This window comes from Microtus pennsylvanicus, chromosome 3, assembly GCF_037038515.1.
Source record: "Microtus pennsylvanicus isolate mMicPen1 chromosome 3, mMicPen1.hap1, whole genome shotgun sequence".
Taxonomy (NCBI): Eukaryota; Metazoa; Chordata; class Mammalia; order Rodentia; family Cricetidae; genus Microtus; species Microtus pennsylvanicus.
In genome coordinates, this window is record NC_134581.1 from 19,281,685 (window position 1) to 19,302,668 (window position 20,984).

Consider the following 20,984-nt stretch of genomic DNA (forward strand, 5'->3'; position numbering starts at 1 on the left):
GAAACCAGGCAGTAGTGGTACATGCCTTTCATCCCAGTCCTAGAGAGGATATAAGACAGGAGAAGACAGCTCTCAGACACAGTCTCATTCTGGGATTCCTAGTGGCAGGATCGCCATTTCAGACTGAGATAGAGGTGAGAGCCGGTGGCTGACTGGTTTGCTTTTCTGATCTGCAGGCAAACTTTATTTATTTAATACAGATGAAATACCACTCTATTTCATAGTTTTAAAAAACATGCCAGGGTTCTATACGAGATTAACCAATGTTAAGGGGGAAGTAAGGGACTTCTCTGTACTATCCTTAAAACTCTTGTTTGCAGAATTAAGTTATTTTAAGCTTAAAGAAAGAAGTTGCCAAGGGTATGGTTAATAAGATTGACCCAACAGAAAAGGAAAACTAAAGGTGTATGTAAGATGTGTGTGTGTGTGTGTGTGTGTGTGTGAGCTTGTGGCTCCCTTGCCAGGCAATCAGCGAGCCACAGGTTAACATGAACCTCAGAGGAAAGGCTCCTTTCAGCTTGGAGCTCTAGACAAGTGTTTGCTGTATCCTAGTGAGGACTTGTCACAGAAGCTGCTGATTGAAACAAAAAGCCTGATGACAGGGGGCACCTGGATTTGAACCAGGGACCTCTTGATCTGCAGTCAAATGCTCTACCACTGAGCTATACCCCCCATAGCAAACACAGGCCTCCTGTAAATATTTGTGCTGCTCTTACAACCTACATCACACCTCATAAAATGCTTCTCATGCCTGAGATTCCTCTAGGACTTGACTCATCCCTGATTAGCTTCTCACCACACCGCCTCCTGCTGTTCCCAGAACTTAAGCATTTATTTTCTTCCTGCCCCCTAGAGCTCAGGCCCAGCTCCTGAGTTTTATCAGCAGGTGTGCACACAGCTCCAGGTGAGTCAGAGTGTTCTAAGCAGATGTTGCCGCCTTTCCTAGGGTGGAGCTAGGAAAGGATCTGGACTCAGGTCTGTCCACATATGTCTTCAGAAGTTCACGCTTGACTCTGAAACTACAGGCAAATGTTGCTGTGTGCATGTACTGTGCGCGCTTTCGCCAGATTTCCATGTAGGGACATCAGTTTTGTGCAAAGCGAAGAAAGACGAATAGTTGGAAGTTCACAGTTCACCCCAGATTCCTCGTCCCTTGGTTCTAATTTCAGAACTCTCAATCCTGTGCATGGCTAAGACTGAGCCAAAAAGTCAGAGAAGCGCCCATCATTGTAACAAACCAGCCTTGACGAGGCCTGTCAGACACTGTAGGGCCAGTGAGTGACCAGCAAGAAGCTGGGGCTGGGGCTCAATAGCTTTCTGAAAGCCCCAAATTACCCACTTCCACCCTATCTATTCTAATGCCCAAAGAGAACCTCAAATTTCAAAACTGTTTGTGCCTCAAATTAAGCTTCTTATCTCCCTGCCCTACATCTCCATGTATTTTGCTCTGTTGGAAAGAACAATAGCTCAAATGCACTGGTGATTTACAGTGTGCCTCACCATGGACTGAATGTTTACCCACAAAAATCCCACAAAAAAAAAAAAAAAAAAAAAAACATTACTGACAGTGTGCTCATTTGGCACGTGAAAAATAGAGGCACAACATAGGTGAAGTATCTAGTCGAAGCTCCCAGAATTAGCAGGTTGTCAGGCCAGGATTCTGGTGTAGGCTCAGGACTGAGTGCTGGGCCTGCGTATCTAATCATGTGAAAACCTTCCCCATCTCTGTCTTGCTTGGTGACACCACTGTCATCTGGGCCAAATATTTCAGGCAACTCTGGGTCGTGCCCATCTCCAGCTAATGACCAAGTGCTGTTGATTTTACATTTGAGGTTGCCCAAGTCGATTGCCACCCTTTCCCTGTCCCAGCCTCCAATCGCCACCTCCACCCACACTGTGTGCAGAGCCTGTCAGAAAACAAAGTCTATTTACACACCCCTTGCAAATGCATTTCCAATAAACTCTGAGTCTCCTAGACCGCACACAACGCTATTCACCCTTGATCTCTACTTGTCTCTTCTTCTCACTCCCTACATTTCGCTCTAAGCAGCGTCCTGGCTCCAGCCTCTCCCAGTGCATTGCCGCTGCTCTTGCCGAGAACTGCCTACACCATCCGTCTCCAGCCATCCCCGCCTCATCCACTCTCCACCTGTGGGACATTATTCTCTGAGGCCGACAGGCCATAAGCTCCTCTCTCCGAAGCCTCCCCTAACCTCCCCTCCTTTAGATGAATGTAATCGCTGCCTCTTCACTCTGCTAAGCCTGGTACACCCGGCATAGCTCATGCCTGCCTTCTGATCGGGAGCAGAGAGAGCTGAGTCTCTGCCATCTCTGGGTTCATGCTTTGTACAGTTCCCACGCAGAGTAGATGCTCAAAATGTCATCAGAATGCTACCAAACTTAAGGTCGGTCACAGCCTCTGATCCAACAAGCCGAGCTTAGCCACCCATCCACAATAAGCCAATAAAAGAGCCAAATTCATAATGAAAAGCAGAAAGGAGAGATTTATTCAATGTGGACCACATTGGGAAAGATAAACACACACACACACACACACACACACACACACATATACACTGTCACTAAATTCCTTGGATGTCCTTACAGTAGGAATGTTGTAGGAACCAGGGGACCTTGGAAACATCACACAGAAGAATTTGTTTGGTGGTTTGGTTTTAAGGTCGGCATCACTTAGCCAACTGGCTTCAAACTCATTACAGTGCCAAAGATGGCCTAGATCTTCCCCTCACTGCTTCCCAAGTGCTGAAATGACAGGTATGTGTCACCAAGTCTGACAGTTTTAGTTCAGAATGGTAACGTGAGCGGAATAGTGAGGGCATGGAAGGTGTGTCTTGAGATCAAATCCTAACTTCCCCTTTGCAGCTTTGGACTTTTACAAGTTACAAATGATCCCTGAATATCCATCTCCATGAATGAAGTTCAGACAGCACATACCTTGTAAAATTACTACAAAAAAAAGCAGAAGACAGTGAACATTAGGAGAGCCTAGACTGATACTCATAATATCCAAATAACTCAAGGGAAATTGTTAACTCTTCCGTCATCCATGAACCACAGAGAATATTAAAAGTCAAATTCAATCTATATTCTAAAGCAAAATCAGAGATGGACAGGGGGCACCTGGATTTGAACCAGGGACCTCTTGATCTGCAGTCAAATGCTCTACCCCTGAGCTATACCCCCAGTAAGGTAAGTTTGTTTTTATAGTGTATCTGTCTCTTAGCATTCTGATTCTTAAAAGCCTCCAGTGACTCAGAAGAGCTATAATTAGGAGTGCTGCCTAGAAGGAGTCTGGGCATTAGAAGCGGTAGAGGAGATTTATAATGAAACAAGACAGGGATCTGAAGAGCTTAGTTCACAGGGCCCAGAAAAATCTCCTTTAGGCTGGCCAGTATTCAAAGCTCCATTCCTGCTGATTGTATTCCGTATAAAGCAAATCTGACTTGCTAGGAAAAACCACCAGTGTCACCACAGCTGAGAACATGGATAAAATATGAGTGATTGGATTCCCAACATGGTTACTCAGCTCCTACTTACATGGGTCCTCATTGTTCTCCAGGCTGTCACAGAACAAAGCTCCAAACTGGCGCTTGGAAGATAACTAACTATAGCACTAAATTGACTCATGGGGGGGAGGGGGTTCAATAAATCTCAATAACAATGGGTGAGAGACAGCTGTCCTGAGCCATAACTGTAAATGATTTCTATCTGCTGAAAATAGATGATCAGTGGCACTCTTGTGTAATATAAATACTAGGTTATATATATATATCCCAACTCACCAGAAACCTGCAGTACTGTCCACCCTGAAAGCTCATTTGATTCAAGAAACAGGAATGGACACGAGAGGCTCACAATTGACTAACTAAATTATCGACCCCGGTCCCACTGCCAAAGCTTCTTTTTAACTCCCAAGTGTGCCCCCAATTCCAGCAGCCGGTGTTTCCTGACCTCATCGACATCTTCCTCTTTCCGAGTAACATTCACTGAGGCCTCCTATGGAAACCCATGTGTAAGCATCTATGAGGGAGTTCCTCCTGACAGTTGCTCAGGCCCTCTGCATTATTTAGGTCTTTCTCAAGAATCTTAATTTGGGGAGTAATCAATCCGTATGAAGGCTGTGGCGAGTAGAGACTCCGTCCCATTTTTGGACACCCTGCCTCACACTAGAAATGAGAACATTAGTTACTTCAGATCATTGACAAAATACTTGATACACACAACTTAAGAGAAGAAAGATTCATTTTAGCTGATGATCGTAGAGACGTTTGTTCTGTAACAGAAGGCAAGGCATAGCAAGGTGAAAGTGTGGCGGTGGGCTGTGTGCTGGAAAATGTTCACATGATGGTGGGAGAAATTTTTGTTCTATGCAAGGTGAATCACCAACCGACCACAATATTCCATATCCCCTCGCCTTGTAAGACTTTGATGCAAACCTCTTAATCCCCCCAACTCCAATAGACTTCTGTTTACACAAAGGTCCCACTGCATTCTTAGAACTTGACGGCCTGCAACAGCAGCCCCTTCTTCTTTGCCTTCTTTTCTTTTTTACCAACTCTTTCTAAACCAGTCAACTGGGAGAGAAGGTAAACAGTCAGACCCCATCCAACCAGGGAAAAGACATTCACTCCAGGTAATAAAATAACAACCAAGTGAATGTCCTGCCTCTGGCTGCTTGATAGCTGGGCCTTGGCTCTGGTGTGCCCTTTCTGCAGAAAGAAATTGCCACTTTCACTCTTACTTTTTTTTTTTTTTTTTTTTTTTTTTTTTTTTGGTTTTTTGAGACAGGGTTTCTCTGTGGTTTTGGAGCCTGTCCTGGAACTAGCTCTTGTAGACCAGGCTGGTCTCGAACTCAAAGAGATCCGCCTGCCTCTGCCTCCCGAGTGCTGGGATTAAAGGCGTGCGCCACCACCGCCCGGCTGCCACTTTCACTCTTATGTGTTCCCTTGAGCAACACCAAGATGATTTAGTATTGGTTTGTTTCTAACAGTGGCAACTAGAAAACAAGGAATGCCTTTGGACACGGGGCCAGGCCCCATCAGCGAGGGGTAAGTGTTCAAATTCTGACACTGTGAAGAGCTAAGACTCAGAGCACATGCTTTATTTACTCCTTGTTCTTTCCTCTCTTTGGCATCAGTGGGAGCTGAGATTTCAACAGTAGCAGAGGAGCAGTGTGCTTGCTTCTTACTGAAGGGCCCCAGTGCCTGGGGGGATTTAGAGATCATTCCAATCACTTCCTTTGCAGACTGAGTACAGGGTGAGAAACGACGAATAGCCTTGTTTAAGGTCAGTGGTGTATCAGGGAAGGGGCTACTCTACTCAAGGTGCCTCAAAGGCAGTACCCTTTGGAAACTCTCCATGGCAGGGGGCCATGTTGGAACTCAAAAAAAAAAAAAAACCGGTTTGTTGGATAACTAATGGATTGTAGTCACCAATCACGCTCATTTTCTAGGGGACTTCCCACGTGGTAAGACTAAGCGCCTGTGTCTCAGGAAATCCTTCAGGGACCTGGATCCATTATCATTCTAAACACCACCTCCCGGCCCCCATCATTTTCGGAATTTCCCAAACCTCATCACTCACTTTTTCCTGGCATAACTTTTACTATTTCCACAGCGTGTCTCCTGTGCTAAGGCTGCTGGTTGAGGTCTCAGAGCTGGAGGCCACAAGCAGAGTCCTCACCTAACCCACTTTCCAGGTTCTAGTCCGCACCCAAGAATCCTGTGATAAGATAAGGCTAAAAGTACACACCCATGGCCGGGAATTTCTGCTTCTCAAAGAAGCGCCTCACCCCTCACCACCCAGACTCTTGGGTAAAAGCTCCAGTGGGTGAGAGATTTATGTTCCTGAGGTAGAACAGGGTGGAGGGAAGGTGGGAAATTCCAGGAATCAGCCAGAATTTCCTCCAGAAATGTTTCTGCCATTGCACAGGATTTTCTGGACGTGTTGTGGTGTCTGTTGAAAATGGGAGAAGCCATTTGTAAGGCTAATGATACAGAGACTTCGATACGCTGAAGCAAAGGTAGTAGCAGAATTAGCAGACATCTTGGTTGGTCATGTTGACCCCAACTGGTTTGAGATAATCTTTTTCTGGTTTATTATTTTTATTTTGTTATTGTTTGTTTGTTTATTTTTTGAGACAGGATTTCTCTGTGTAGCTTTGGAAGTCCTGGAACTCACTCTGGAGACCAGGCTAACCTTGAATCCATGGAGATCCACCTGCCTCCTGCCTCTGTCTCTAGAGTGCTGAGATTAAAAGGTGTGCACTACCACTGCCAGGCTTTGATTTTTGTTTTGTTTTTTGGTTTTTACCATTTGTGTGGTCTTAAGATGCCCTATTGTCAGACAACTCTGAGGTTGCATCAGCTGCTGGCTTTCATGCAGTTGGCTTTTCTCGAGCCTACGTACCCTTCCTCAATAGTATTTGCTTAATATTTGTTTGAAATTTGTTGCGCTTTCCTGTCACTTTAAGGGACAAGCCACGCCCACTCCCATTACCTCTGACCTGCCCGCCGCCATCTTGGGCCCTTCCTTTTCTGCTTCCTTGACGCGTGCACATGTTTTTTCTGTCTCTCTCTCCTTTTATCTCTTTTCTCTCCTTTTATCTCTTCTCTCTCTCTTTCTCTCTCTCCCTCTTCCTTAATAAATACTTATGGCTATTTCCTGTGTTTATTTGTCTGTTACCTGCTGCCACCGCCTGCGCGGTGCCGCCAGCCCGCCCGGGGATCATTTTTAAGAATAACAAAATCAACCCACAGTTTTTACTTAGCCTCATACTAAGCAAAAACATCCTTGAAATCATGCCAATTGTATTTTGTTCTATTGCACATTAAAATAAATACATAACTATTGGAATACATTAAAAATTATGTTAAACACATGTTTTTACAGTTTGTGACGAATGTTTCTTAACACTTTAAAATGCTGTTCACTTAATCTTCAAAATAAGCAATGTAGGAGGAACTATTTTCACCTTTATTTTCACAAGTGATGAAATCAAGGCATAGTGAAGCTCTCTGTACCCTCTGCCCTGGTCATTGTAACTTTGTTCATAAATGCCCAGCACATAGGAACAACTTTTACCGTCCATCAACAACAGGTAAACAGTTAAAGAAAAGGTAATACATGCTTGCATGCACACAGTGCAAGATTGTTCAACTATAAAAATAAGGCCGTTCTGCTGGTCGCATCAACATGGGTAAAACTTGAGGGCATTACACAAAATGTAAGAAGCCGAAAAGAGAAACAAAGTACTGTACCACCTCACATGTGGAACCCCAGCTCTCAAGTCACCCCAACCTTCAGTCTTCTTAGCTGGGGCCCTAGACAATGTGGAGCAGAAAAATTGGTGCACACTACTAATTTAGGCTTACTTTATGCAGCACACCCAGCTGGCACTGCATGCCTGTGCTCCCTCTCAGTGTTGTCTCTGTGGGGGCATCCTGCCACCCATTCCTAAAGAAGGATGGCAGATTGTTAAGGAGTTTGGATCCTGATCTTTTCCTGCCTCCCGACCGTCTACCATCATCAAGCACACTGTGCCTGCTCTGTGCAGGCCCTGCCGTGCTCTGATTCGCCAAGAGAACTGATCCACTTTATAAATGAATCCCAAATGCATCCACAGTTTTGGGCTGGTGGGAGGTTTCATTGGGTTAAAGTGTTTGTTGCCAAGTCTGTGAGTCCCTGGGACTCATATAGTGGAAAAAGAGAACCCGTTCCTTCAAGTTGCCCTCTTGTAGTAATATGGAGCGGCGGCGGGGTTGCGTCCCCAAACACCCCAGCCGCCTGCCCTGCCCGGCTAGCTTATGCCCCAAATAATTACACGGACACTGTATTCTTTTAAACACTGCTCTGGCCCATTTCTAATCATCTGTGTAGCGCCCCTAGGTGCGCTTACCGGGAAGATTCTAGCCTAAGTCCATCCTGGGTCGGAGCTGGGGCATGGTGTGCGTCTTCCCTGGAGCAGGTAGCATGGCGTCTCTCCTGAGGTGTCTGCTCCGGAGAGCAGAGCTGTGGAGTCTGACCTCACTTCCTCTTCCTCCCAGCCTTCCCTTCTGTTTACTCCACCCACCTAAGGGTGGGCCTATCAAATGGGCCTAGCAGTTTCTTTATTGCTTAAACAATGAAATCAACAGATTGATATATGACACTCCCACATCACTTCCCCTTTTTCTGTTTAAACAAAAAAAGGAAGGCTTTAACTTTAACATAGCAAAATTACATATAACAAAACAGTTATCAAGTAAAAATTACATCAGAAACATTTATACATATAACAAAATTGACCTTAAATCTCTATAAATAAAGCAAAATCTATACTAATGCAAATTATTCATACCTATATCATATCCCCCTTTAAATGTAAAAGAACATTTATAAACTATATTTGGGAACATGGGCGCAGTTTTTTCTCTCCAAACTGCTTCCTGCTGAATGGGGGCGTCGTTAATGATTTTAGGGTGTAACCTGTGTGCCAGGTTTATCTCAGTTGGCAGTTGAGCAAGGCAATTTTCTGAAGATGTTCACAGCAACCCTTCAGGAGGACGTGGTCCATCATACCAAATCGGAATAGAAGAAATGAACAGGGTCTCATCCTCTGTGAAAACAAAAGAAGACTCTCTCCAAAGCATCATATCCTTAGACCCAAATTCTGAAATCATACCCTCATGATATCCGTTCTGGTTCCACTTGGCAGCCCATATAATGAAATGTCTCTCTGTACTTAGCTCCTTCACAGTCAAAAATTTTAAAGAAAACACAATGTACATAATCCAGACTTTCTGTGAATTTTCCATCTTTACGCGGCTTATTTTTATTTATATCTATAACTATCTGTACTCTGTCTCTTTAAAGACTTTACTTTTACTTTTTTCTTTTTAAACCATTAACTTTATTCTCTATATTCCTTTTCTTCTCTCTCCCAAGCCTACGTACATTCATGTGTGACTCGTTTAGTGGTCTGAATCTGTCCTATTGTGAATCTGCAATTTTTTACTATCCAGGAGCACTTTTGATTTGCGCCTTTAAATCACTAGGCGCTTAAGAATCTCAGCTGTGACATTCCTAGGTTAACTTTGTGCTTATCTTTGACCTGGAATAACCCTGTAGACCAGGCTGTCTTTGAACTCTCAGAGATCCGCCTGTCTCTGCCTCCCAGGCATTGGGATTAAAGGCGTGTGCTACCACACCTTGAACTCACAGAGATCTGTTCGTCTCTGCCTTCTAGGCACTGGGATTAAAGGCGTGTGCTACCACACCTTGAAGTCACAGAGGTTTACTTTAAGAATTTTAACTTTTAGTCTGCACATATTTTAACACTGTAAATCATTTAAAATTTTTCTTTGTTTTGACGTTCTCTTTACTGTATCTCTGTTTTTCTGACCACATGAGTCTTTAATTTACCAAGCAATCTCAGTAGGACTAAAGCCGTGGCTTTGCCAGCTAGATCCAGTCCATTCCTTAGCTTTCCAGCCTCATGGCGGATATACAGGCTGCAGCCATGTTTATAGCCACACCTCTATGGCATTCAAGGTCCCTGCCAGCCAGCAAGCTACAACAGACAACACTCAAATCCTCTCTCGGTAGCCGGCCCTCCTGCCTCAGACAGTCAGAGTTTTCCCTGGCAGGATGGCCCAGAAAGCCGGCATTTTTAAGCGGCGCAGCTTTTTTTCTGCTATGGCTGAAAACCGAAAAGCACGCGTTCAGCTTTTCGTCAACACCACTTAAGTGTTTCGTGGCAGGACCTCTTAATGAGCTGCAGGCTTTGCAGCTAAAGCCGAGTCAGGAAGCCTCTTGGGGCTACCAGGTAGGAGCGGCACTCAGCACTTTAATTCTGAGACTGAGCATGCAGCACAGAAATTCTTTTTATCCAAGTTACATCAAAATCTGACATGCAGAGCACTGTGCAGTCTGAAAACACGTCTCTGTATGGCGGCAGGAATCTGCCATGCTCTTCCGCCTGCCTAAGCCTTATTCTGCCTTCTGCCCAGGAGCAGGCGGGGAGCTCTGAGTCATCGTCAAGGTCTCAGAGCACTCTCCTTCCGATCCCAAGCGGGAATACAAACATAAAGCCAGAGTTTGCACTGGTGGCACAGCCTCAGGAAGCCACGCTTTGAAATGACACAGCGTTTTTTCTGCTGCTGTTGCCGAATCAGGAAATCTCTCTACAGCACGCCACCAACAAACAGCAAAAATCTGTGTTAAACTCTCTCTCCATTATTTTTAAGCCTTCTCAGGTTTTTTGTGGACTCAGTTAGCCACACGTCTGGGCGTCATTTGTAGTAATAAGGGGCGGCAGCGGGGTTGCGTCCCCAAACACCCCAGCCGCCTGCCCTGCCCGGCTAGCTTATGCCCCAAATAATTACACGGACACTGTATTCTTCTAAACACTGCTCTGGCCCATTTCTAATCATCTGTGTAGCGCCCCTAGGTGCGCTTACCGGGAAGATTCTAGCCTAAGTCCATCCTGGGTCGGAGCTGGGGCATGGTGTGCGTCTTCCCTGGAGCAGGTAGCATGGCGTCTCTCCTGAGGTGTCTGCTCCGGAGAGCAGAGCTGTGGAGTCTGACCTCACTTCCTCTTCCTCCCAGCCTTCCCTTCTGTTTACTCCACCCACCTAAGGGTGGGCCTATCAAATGGGCCTAGCAGTTTCTTTATTGCTTAAACAATGAAATCAACAGATTGATATATGACACTCCCACATCACCCTCTGGCCTCCGAATTCATGCTATGGTACGTGTGCCTGCCCCCCTATACACACACAAATAAATAAAATAAATTTAGTTTTTAAACCCCCCAGGGGAAACACATAACCACACAATCATAGTGGCATGACTAAGATTAGGCAATAAATAAGGAAAAGGAAATCGTTGTTTAATAATGGGCCCTTGGCAATACGCTCTGGTGTGCTGAGCCTGAGATTCATCACGCTGTCATTTGTCCTGGCACCTCCATCTAGCAAGTGGCATTATATCAGCAACTTCCTAGACTCAAAGATCAATGGACAGCAAGCTCCTGGCAGGTAGTCAAGCTTTGCTTGAGAGACCTCCAAGGCAGATACCATCGTAACAGACTCCTCTCTATGCAAACCAGGAACTGTACCTTCCCACCAGCTCCGACTTCCTGGTCAGTGCCTACCACTTCTCCTATGCACTGAACCCCGTAGTCCTGGAATCTCAAGGCATCCCCACATCAAGACAGTCTTCCTCTCCCAAGATATCATTGGCCCACGTGCACACATGTACCCATGGACAGGCACACATATATACATACGCATAAGGAATCAACAATAAACAAATGACTATCTCCTCTCTGAGAGAACTGGATGAGAACCCCTGCTCCTGAGAGCAATCATGTCAGGTAACCTGCCAGACACCTGTCAGGCCTGGTGGCACACACCTGTAATATTCGCACTCGGGAGACTGAGGCAGGAGGATCAGGAGTTCAAGGGAAGTCTTACTACGCAGTAAGACTCTGTCTCATAAAAGCAAAACAAGCAAGCAAGCTAACAAACAAACAGCAAGTAGGAAATGATAAGAAATCAGTTAAATTTAAATTTCAAATAAACGATAACTTTTGATAATGGGTGAAGGGCTTTAACAGGCCCGAGCATGGCAAAAACGGTGCTGGCAGATCTTGCCCTCTGCCCTGCCCTCTCTCTTGCTAAACCGTTAGATTGCATTCTTAAAGCTAACCACCAAGGTCTATTTCTTTATTTGGCCACTTCTGTACACGTGACTAAAACTCCAAGGTCCAGCTATCAAAACACCAAGGTTCAGCAATCAAAATTCACTGTTTGATTACACTGTTTAACGTGTCCAGTCAGGGCTTATCAACTCATCTTAACACAGACTTCCCCTTTTTCTTCTTAAAAACCACTCCTACAGAGACACCTGCTCCTGTCTTTGCCCTCCAGGGGGCAGCTCCCACCCACCCACCCCACCCCACTTGTCCCTTCAAGAGTAATAAATCTCCTTTGTGTTGTGTTAATAAATTGGTGTCTGGCCAGGCGGTGGTGGCTCACGCCTTTAATCCCAGCACTCGGGAGGCAGAGGCAGGCGGATCTCTGTGAGTTCGAGGCCAGCCTGGTCTACAAGAGCTAGTGCCAGGACAGGCTCCAAAGCTACAGAGAAACCCTGTCTCGAAAAACTAAAAAAAAAATAATAAATAAATAAATAAATAAATAAATAAATAAATAAATAAATTGGTGTCTGGGTATATTTTGTGCCTACTCCAAGGCCCCTTCAATGGAACTTACAAGAGCTGTAAAATTATGCATTATTTATCAGAAGCTGAAATTTAACTGGATTTTCTGTACTTTAGTTTGATCAATCCAGTAACTCCACCCATTCTACTGGACAGTCTTCAGTTAAAGGGGAGTTCAGAGGCGTGCAGAGGTACAGGTGAGATTTCACACAGCCAGCAGAGTAGGCAGGAAGACTAATGTCCTGGGCACCTCTTCAAAGAAAGAAGCCTGATATGGTGAGGAAGAAAGAGCGTCTGGCAGCAGCTCCAGGCAGAAGTTGTCAGAATATGGAGGAGGTCAAAGGCTGGCCTGCTGGGAGAGCCTGTGCTTCTAGCGGAGAACCACCATTGTGGACAAAAGAGCAAGCCTCTAACCATCTAATCTGTTTTCATATTCCATTCTGAGTTCACCAAGATGCCTGTACATCCTGGAAGACACTCTTTGAAACAAGGTCTTACTTTGTAGCCCAGGCTGGCTTGAAGCATGCCATCCTCCTGCCTCATCCTCCCGAGGACTGTAAGAGTATGCCACCACCTCTTACAGTCATACCTTGGTATTTGTGTGTCTTCTGTAGCTTAACAATGCACTATACTTTCTCTAGCCTAATGAAACCATTTTACCAGGCCTGGTGACACACACCTGTAATTCTAGTGTAATTGGGAGGCAGAGTCGGAATCAAGGGCAGCCTAGGCTACACAGTGAGACTATCTCAGGGGGGAAAAAAAAACCAAAAGAATCTTGACATGGTGGTACATGCTTTTAGACAGAGACAGGCAGATGGAACTCTGTGAATTCTAGGCCTATCTATGTGCATAGTGAATTCCAGGCCAGCTAGGGCTACAAACCCTGTCTCAGAGGAGTGGAGCGGGACAAAAGCTCTGATTTTCTTCTTACATTATATGTTGTAACAACAGGTAAAGGCAGAAAAATATGAATTTGTTCCATTTTCTGAATATTCCTTCAAATGAGAAGGGAGATGTGCTTCCACAAATTTCCCAAACTGTGCATTTGTGGGTTCTCAGGGGCAGCAGAACTACAGAACTATGAGGGAAGCCTGTGGTGGTGGTGGTGGTGGTGGTGGTGGTGGTGGTGGTGGTGGTGGTGGCGGCGGCGGTGGTGGTGATGGTGGTGGTGGTGATGGTGGTGGTGGTGGTGATGGTGGTGGTGGTGGTGGTGATGGTGATTGGTGGCGGTGGTGATGGTGATGGTGGTGGTGGTGATGGTGGTGGTGGTGGTGGTGGCGGCAGTGGTAATGGTGGTGGTGGTGATGGTGGTGGTGGTGGTGATGGTGGTGGTGGTGGTGGTGATGGTGGTGGTGGTGGTGGTGATGGTGGTGGTGATGGTGGTGATGGTGGTGGTGGTGGTGGTGGTGGTGGTGGTGGTGGTGGTGATGGTGGTGGTGGTGATGGTGGTGGTGATGGTGGTGGTGGTGGTGATGGTGGTGGTGGTGGTGATGGTGGTGGTGGTGATGGTGGTGGTGGTGGTGGTGGTGGTGGTGGTGATGGTGGTGGTGGTGGTGATGGTGGTGGTGGTGGTGGTGGTGGTGGTGGTGGTGGTGGTGGTGGTGATGGTGATTGGTGGTGGTGGTGGTAGTGGTGGTTGTAGTAGTAGCTGTGGACTGTGTTCCACCACCCTGCTCCCAGCTGCCTGGCTAGTTTATGCCCCGAAATAACAACACACAAACTGTATTCATTTAAACACTGCCTGGCCCATTTCTATTAATGTGTGTAGCACCAAGGTGCGCTTACCAGGAAGATTCTAGCCTACATCCATCCTGGGTCGGAGCTTCATCGCGTCTGCCCCAGAGAGCAGAGCTAAGGCATATGAGCTCACTTCCTCTTCCTCCCAGCATTCTGTTCTGTTTTTCCACCCACCTATGTTCTAACCTATGGGGCCAAGCAGTTTCTTTATTTTTTAACCAATGACCTTCCTCCATCAAGTGGTGGTTGCTGTGGCAGCATGGCCCATTCCAGGTAAGTCCAGAATTTGCATCCCTCACAGTTTCTAAGACGCTGCTGCTGGTGGTCCAGAGGCCACACTTGGACCATTTCCTGATGAGAGTATCTTTAGAGTCCTACACAGTGCCTCTTGAGACATTTTGCTCTGCTCTGTGATTAGCATTTCTTCAAGTTATAAACCCAAAGAATACCACCTGGATAAGCAGCTGCTAGGCAGAGTCAGTGGCCTTTGCTGTTGATGTTGACCAAGGACATGGACAATGTGGGGTTTCTCCATCATGAGTCAGATGATCCATCTGCAGAGGAGGTTGGAGGAAGTGACTCAGAGGTGATGCTCTGAGAACAGGTATCTCAAGGAGACCTTCTCTGCTCCCTGGTTACCATAGTTCCCTCCACCTTTCATGCACTGTGCTTCCTTCTAAGAATTTCTGAACTTCTCTGGTCTATCCTCTGCTTCAGGCTCCAGTCACTACTCTGGCCACAGGAGGATGTCTTCCTTACTCAAACCTCAAGATTTCTGCCACCCAGAAAGGTCACTTTGGTGTATACAAAGCCTCAAAGCTGACTAACTTGGGGTTAAGAAACCTAGTCGGGAGCAATGTCTTCACTTCTTGGGGCTAAGCGAAGAGCTACTATCCTGTCAGAAGGCAAGCGCTCAGACCTATCATTCCCTGGTAAATGAAGAAGACAGAATTCCCTGACAGGGCAATAATGATTATATTTAGTGAGATTTTCAGCATTTGCCGGGCATTCTGACTTTTTAATTCTCTCCTGAGGCTCAATATCCAGTCCTCCTTCCCAGAAGGCTTCTGCAGAGCTCTGTGTGGTCCACTCCTCTTTAGAACTCTCTGGATGATTTCTTGTCTTCCCACATGCCCTTTCTAGCTTCCCATAGGTCTAAACATTACTTATGTAATGACTCAATCAGTAAATTAATGGAGCTATAGGGCCAATCAAGATCAAACATAAGGAAACCCAGAAGGCCAAAATACCTCACTCACTACCCGCTGCACACTATCTCTCTTCCAAGAAGCACAGAAACCCTTGATGCTTTCCTCAGGATTCAGAATACCAACCCCAGTCTACTCTCTCATGCCCTTCTCTAGCCATGAGAAGCCCCTTCTCTAGCCATGAGGAGCCCCTCTCATGAAGACCCCCAGAGAAGTCTTCATCTCCGTCATTTGGGGGCAGATCCATAAACGTGAATTAAAGACACTGATATGTGTCGGGGACCAGCCACGACAAAAATAACACTTACCGGGATAAGGGCACAGGTTCAGAAATGTTAGTAAAGGATATGAAGACATGAGTAAAATAATAGAACAAAAATATAGGATAATATTGGGAGGAAATTTCAGTGAATACTGAAATCCCACATTTAATTTTCTATACACTTTTATACCCTAACACAAAAGGGGAAAGGAGGCAACAAAGGACTTCTTAACATGATACAAATGACAACTCGAACAGTTAATTGCTTCAATACTTTGAGCCATGAAGCCATTAATCCATTCATTACATCCTGTTGTTTAGGCAGTGAACCTACCCTAGACCAAATATCCTGAAGGCAGCCATTCCCTAGGTCAAACCTCCTGGTACAAAGGAAGGAGCAGAAATATGCTTGCATATCCTGACCATCCCTCAAGGTGGAGTGGATCTACCTGTACAGGGCATCTTACTGTCAAAAGAACCAACTGTTTTTGGGTCAGGCTGTGTAGCCTGGATGTTGTCAACAATTCTGAGCAACCTCAAACTCTCTGACCTTCAGACAAGGTGGAAATAGGCTCACATTTTTGGACCTCCACAATTCCTCCCTTTTTACTAATTTTAATGAAGTCTGTGCTTCTGCAACAGGACAGATGATCGCGGCTACCTTAGGCGAACACTTTCCTGTTTCCCAGACTTACCTGTCCTCGGTACATGCATTCTAATCATGCAGGCTATGTCTTTTTTTCTGATCTAAACTGCACGTCTGTCTAACTGGCAGGCTTAAACTTACACATTTACATTTTCACAGACACCTGTCTGGGCCTGGGGATGCAGTCCCCTGAGGTTACATTTTTACAGCTTAGCTGCCAGACTGGGAACCAGAATCTGGGCTCACAGCTGAAGTTGGGCCACACAGTGAGGTACAAGCTATGCTCCCTCTGTTGTTTGGGGTCCCACCCAGGAACTTGGGACCAGGAGGCTGCTCCCTCATTGCCTGCTGTGCCTGGGCAAGGCACAGGCCACATTCAGCAGTCCCTGCCATAGACCATGATCAGCTGGCAAATTTAGCTCAGGTTCCCAGGAACCCACCATGTCAGTGGCTCTGAGACTACCATGTTCATAAGCTTAGGCGGATATAGCTATGCTGATTTTTATTGCCTCTGCTTTTTATTTTAAATCTTACAATCACAAAATTAAAAGAATTCATGAATCCTCAACTCTGTTAAAAGTTTTAACATAAAAAACATTTATCCATATAGGCTCCTTGGCTCATGGGCCATTTTTGCCAAGCAGCTCTGAGCACTGATGGTGGGAGGTAGAGCCCTTTAAACCTTCCTGTCTCCTGCCTTTCCTGGCTCCACAGCGCAGTGTGGGCCAGACTCACTCAGCTGGCTCCAGCGTGTATATGGCATAGTCTCAACAATAGCCCAGGCCATCGTTGGTTGGGTTAAGCCCCATGCTCCCTTCATTCTTCACCTCCAAAGGGAAGCATTCCTTGGGGAACTTGAAAAGGGTCTTAGAGAGAACGCTGATTGGTTACAATGAAGATTTTGAGTTCTACCCGGTCACTGCTCAGCGTTTCATTTGATGCTATGGCTAGACAAGCCCTACCCTTGACCCCAGTCTGTAGAACTAAGCAGATTATGGCTACTAAAAGCACATTGCAAATTAAATAAACCTTAGAATCCAAGCAATTTGTTCGTTAGGCGTTCTTAACAGAGTCAGTCAGCCACTTTTCCACATATAATGACCAATTTCTGGAATCCATTTGCCATTGGCTCTGAATGCAGATTTCCCTGGAAGTCAAAACTAAAATGTTCTATACATATTCATTTTTCTCCCTTGAGAAAGAAATTACCAAGAAGTATTCTGGTGACTTATTTCCCTATTTTGTTGTGATTATTTTAAAGAAGAATTTCTGGAATCATGTTCATTGGAGGCAGTTGTGTTAGGAATACCTGGGATACTTGGGTGCAGTAAGAACCTGTTGGAGAAGCTCTATTCCTACCAATCTTCAGAAGTGCCTGTTTTCGGGGCTTATTTTATTTTTAATTATGAGCGTCTGTCAGTCTCTGGGTTTTGTGTGAGTGCAGTACCTGAAGAGGCCAGAGGGACCTCAGATCTCCTAGAGCTGAAATGAGCCAACAGGTGCGTGCTGGAAACCAAAGCTAGGTCCTCTGTAAGAACAATATGCTCTCTTAAATGCTAATCCACTGCTCCAGCCCCAAGAGCTGATGGTTATGTTAGCCAGTCTTTGAAAACCAGTACCATAACTACAGCCAACAAGTACCTAGTAAACTTTGTGTAGGTGTCCACGTATGCTGAAGGTAGGCAAAAGTTTAACACAATTAGTCCCTCTCTATGGCTCCAGTTAATCCACTGTTTTAACTCTAGGGAAACACACACAGACACAAATACACACAAAACACAACATTTATCTAAATAAAACTCACCACTAAATACAAAAGGCTTCTTCACTTTTCCCCCCCTGTATACTGTCACTTATTGCCTCTCCTCCGCTCCCCACATCCTCATGCCCCAAACTCCAGGTCATGAAATGCATCCTTATTTCTTCAAGTTTTGGTTCAAAATCCCTGTTACCATTTCTTCTTACCAAACTTGTATCTTCCCCAAGGCATGACTTCTGGAGAAATGTGGGTTCTGTGACACTAACCCAGCTTGGCATTCCTGATTCTGCCAGCCCAATGCATTTTTACCTCTAGGGAACATCAGTGCTGAGGAAGTGGGGGCTGCAGCTCTTTTCCTTTGCGTTGGCAGTGACTTTGTATGTTCCTTTTTACAATGGCTTGGGATGGAATGAACCTTATTAAATCATCCCACCTTCATTTCTCCAGTCACACGACCACACTGCCTTCCCCTGCACGTGCTTCCAATGCCACCCGTCACCTTCCAGGTGGAAGCAGCTTGTTGCACCTCTCTGTGTTGGCTCCACACTTCAAATACACTTCAGCAATTACACTACAGTATTGCATTTGCCTCCCTGTCTGTTTTCTCAACTAAATATAAACACCTAGAATCTTCAACATGTTGGCATAGGGCATTCAGCAACATGTATGTCAAATGGACATCTCAGACTTCTATGAGTAGATATTCTTTACTTAAGATTTATTTTGCCACTATTAGTTCTGAGAAATGTGTACATACACACACATGCACACACACACACACACACATATATATGCCATAGCTGAGCAATGACACCAATGTATTCCTTTTATAAAACTAATGTTAATAGAATCTAGAGCAACACTAATAGAATTTTCTTGAATTACAGAAATATTCTGTGTCTGCACTGTTCAGTGTGGTGATCACTACTTATACAGAGGAAAAAATAAAAACCTCTTACAATGCTAATTTTAACATTATTTAATTTTGATTGACTAAAAATAAAAAGTTGCTGGGCAGTGGTGGCACATGCCAGCACTCGAGAGACAGAGACAGGCGGATCTCTGTGAGTTCGAGGCCAGCCTGGTCTATAAAGAAAGTTCCAGGACAGCTAGGAGTGTTACACAGAGAAACCCTATCTCAAAACAACAACAACAAAAAGTAAAGAGCTATGAAGGGGTTCGGGGACCCCCTGGATAGCAGGCTGGTGTGTGCTAATGTAATGCTCTCATCCGGCAGGAAATGACACACCAAGCTGCTGCTGTCTTCACTGTGCACAGAGCCCTGCAGTCCCCAGTGGTGTTCCCAGTAAGAGAAAGGATGGGCGTGGTCAGTGGAGGAAAGGAGAAGAGTTAGGGATAGCTGTTTAGAATTATGCGCATGATGATAGCAAATCCTGGAGCCTTTTCATCCTTTCTTTTAAACACTTTGCAAACAATGCACCCCCTTGTGTTCTGAACCATGGGGACTGTTTTCACCTGGACCCCCACTAAGCTGCTCTCTTCAGTCCTCATGTCCCATGTCAATAAGCATCTCTGACCCATAATGGATAATGAGAAATAGGTTCAAGGGGTGGTGCTAAGAATGCAACTGAGTATTAAAATACACCTTCTCCAGAGAGAATGTGGGTAAACAGGGTTCATATGGAAAACTACCAACCCTCGCCCACTGCAGAAGCTTAAAGGCATTTTTACATCATTTGTTCCCTAACTTGAGAAGTTTTATAAAGAACCCAAAAAGGTAATCAGTTTGTGGAAAGCCCGAGGGCTTGTCCTACACCAAACCCTGCTTGTCTTTATTTATCCAGCTGGCCTCCTAGGTCCAGACACTCACTTCATGCTTCAATAGGCCATGCTGATACTTCTCAGTCAACCAGCAACATAGATTCAATACACCATACGGGACTAGCAAACTGCATTTTAAGATAATGGGTAGAATCCATGGACATTTGTAACAGGAATTCAGCACTCACGTGGTCTCATCTTTTACTGTAACTTGGATACTTAGGACATGTCTTAGAAAATATGGCACCATTTATGTGTTACAGGGAGTGGGGTACCTTCTAACAAAAGATGTTTAATATAATTCTAAACATACACAGGTGTGTGTGTGTGCTTGTGTAATGTCACTATATAATGTGTGCATGTGTTTAATGTTTCTCTCCACATATCCAGAGAACAAAACATTGAGAGAATCAACCAAAGAATAGCAACGATTATATATATATATATGTATATATATGTGTGTATATATATATCCATGTACTAAGATAACAAACTATAATAAAGATATAAGCATATAAGAAATATTCCATAAAAAAGGGCAAATAAGGGGGAAAGGTTACTTTAATTGTCAGTATAGTCCCACCTTTTAGACTTCAGATGCAGGGCACCCTACTTGATGACTTTCAGATTCTCAGAATTGAGCAATAAGACAACAAAAGGAGATCAAGAGAATACAAATTGCAAAAGAAGTCAAACTCTCACTATTGGCTGATGATATGATAATTTACATAAGCGACCCCAAAAATGGCACCAAGAAACTTCTATAACTCATAAACATTTTTAGTAATGTAGTAGAATATAAGATTAACTCAAAAACCAGTAGCTCTCCTTTACACAGATGATAAATTGGCTGAGAAAGAAATCAGAGAAACATTACCCTTCACAATAGCCACAAATAGCATAAAATATCTCAGAATAACTCTAACCAAACAAGTGGAAGATTTGTATGATAAGAACTTTAAATTTTTGAAGAAAGAAATTAAAGAAGACACCAGAAAGTGGAAAGATCTCCCATGTTCTTGGGTAGGTAGAGTTCACATAGTAAAAATGGCAATCTTATCAAAAGCAATCAGATTCAATGCAATGCCCATCAAAATACCAGCAAAATTCTTCACAGACCTCAAAATAACAGTACTCAACTTCATATGGAAAAGCAAAAAACCCAGGATAGCCAAAACAATCCTGTACAATAAAAGAACTTCAGGAGGACTCACAATCCGTGACTTCAAACTCTACTACAGAGCTATAGTACTGAAAATAGCCTGGTATTGGCATAAAAACAGACAGGAGGATCAATGGAACTGAATTGAAGACCCAGATATTAATCCACACACCTACAAATACCTGATTTTTGACAAAGAAGC

The 20,984-nt window shown here is 44.7% G+C and overlaps 2 non-coding genes across 2 annotated transcripts; both read right to left on the reverse strand.

Annotated features, from left to right (window-relative positions):
- Positions 1 to 600: 600 nt before the first annotated feature.
- On the reverse strand, positions 601 to 672 carry Trnac-gca (transfer RNA cysteine (anticodon GCA)). Its single transcript has one exon. It is a non-coding gene; the product is annotated as a tRNA-Cys (tRNA).
- Positions 673 to 3,132: 2,460 nt separating this feature from the next.
- On the reverse strand, positions 3,133 to 3,204 carry Trnac-gca (transfer RNA cysteine (anticodon GCA)). Its single transcript has one exon. It is a non-coding gene; the product is annotated as a tRNA-Cys (tRNA).
- Positions 3,205 to 20,984: the final 17,780 nt, after the last annotated feature.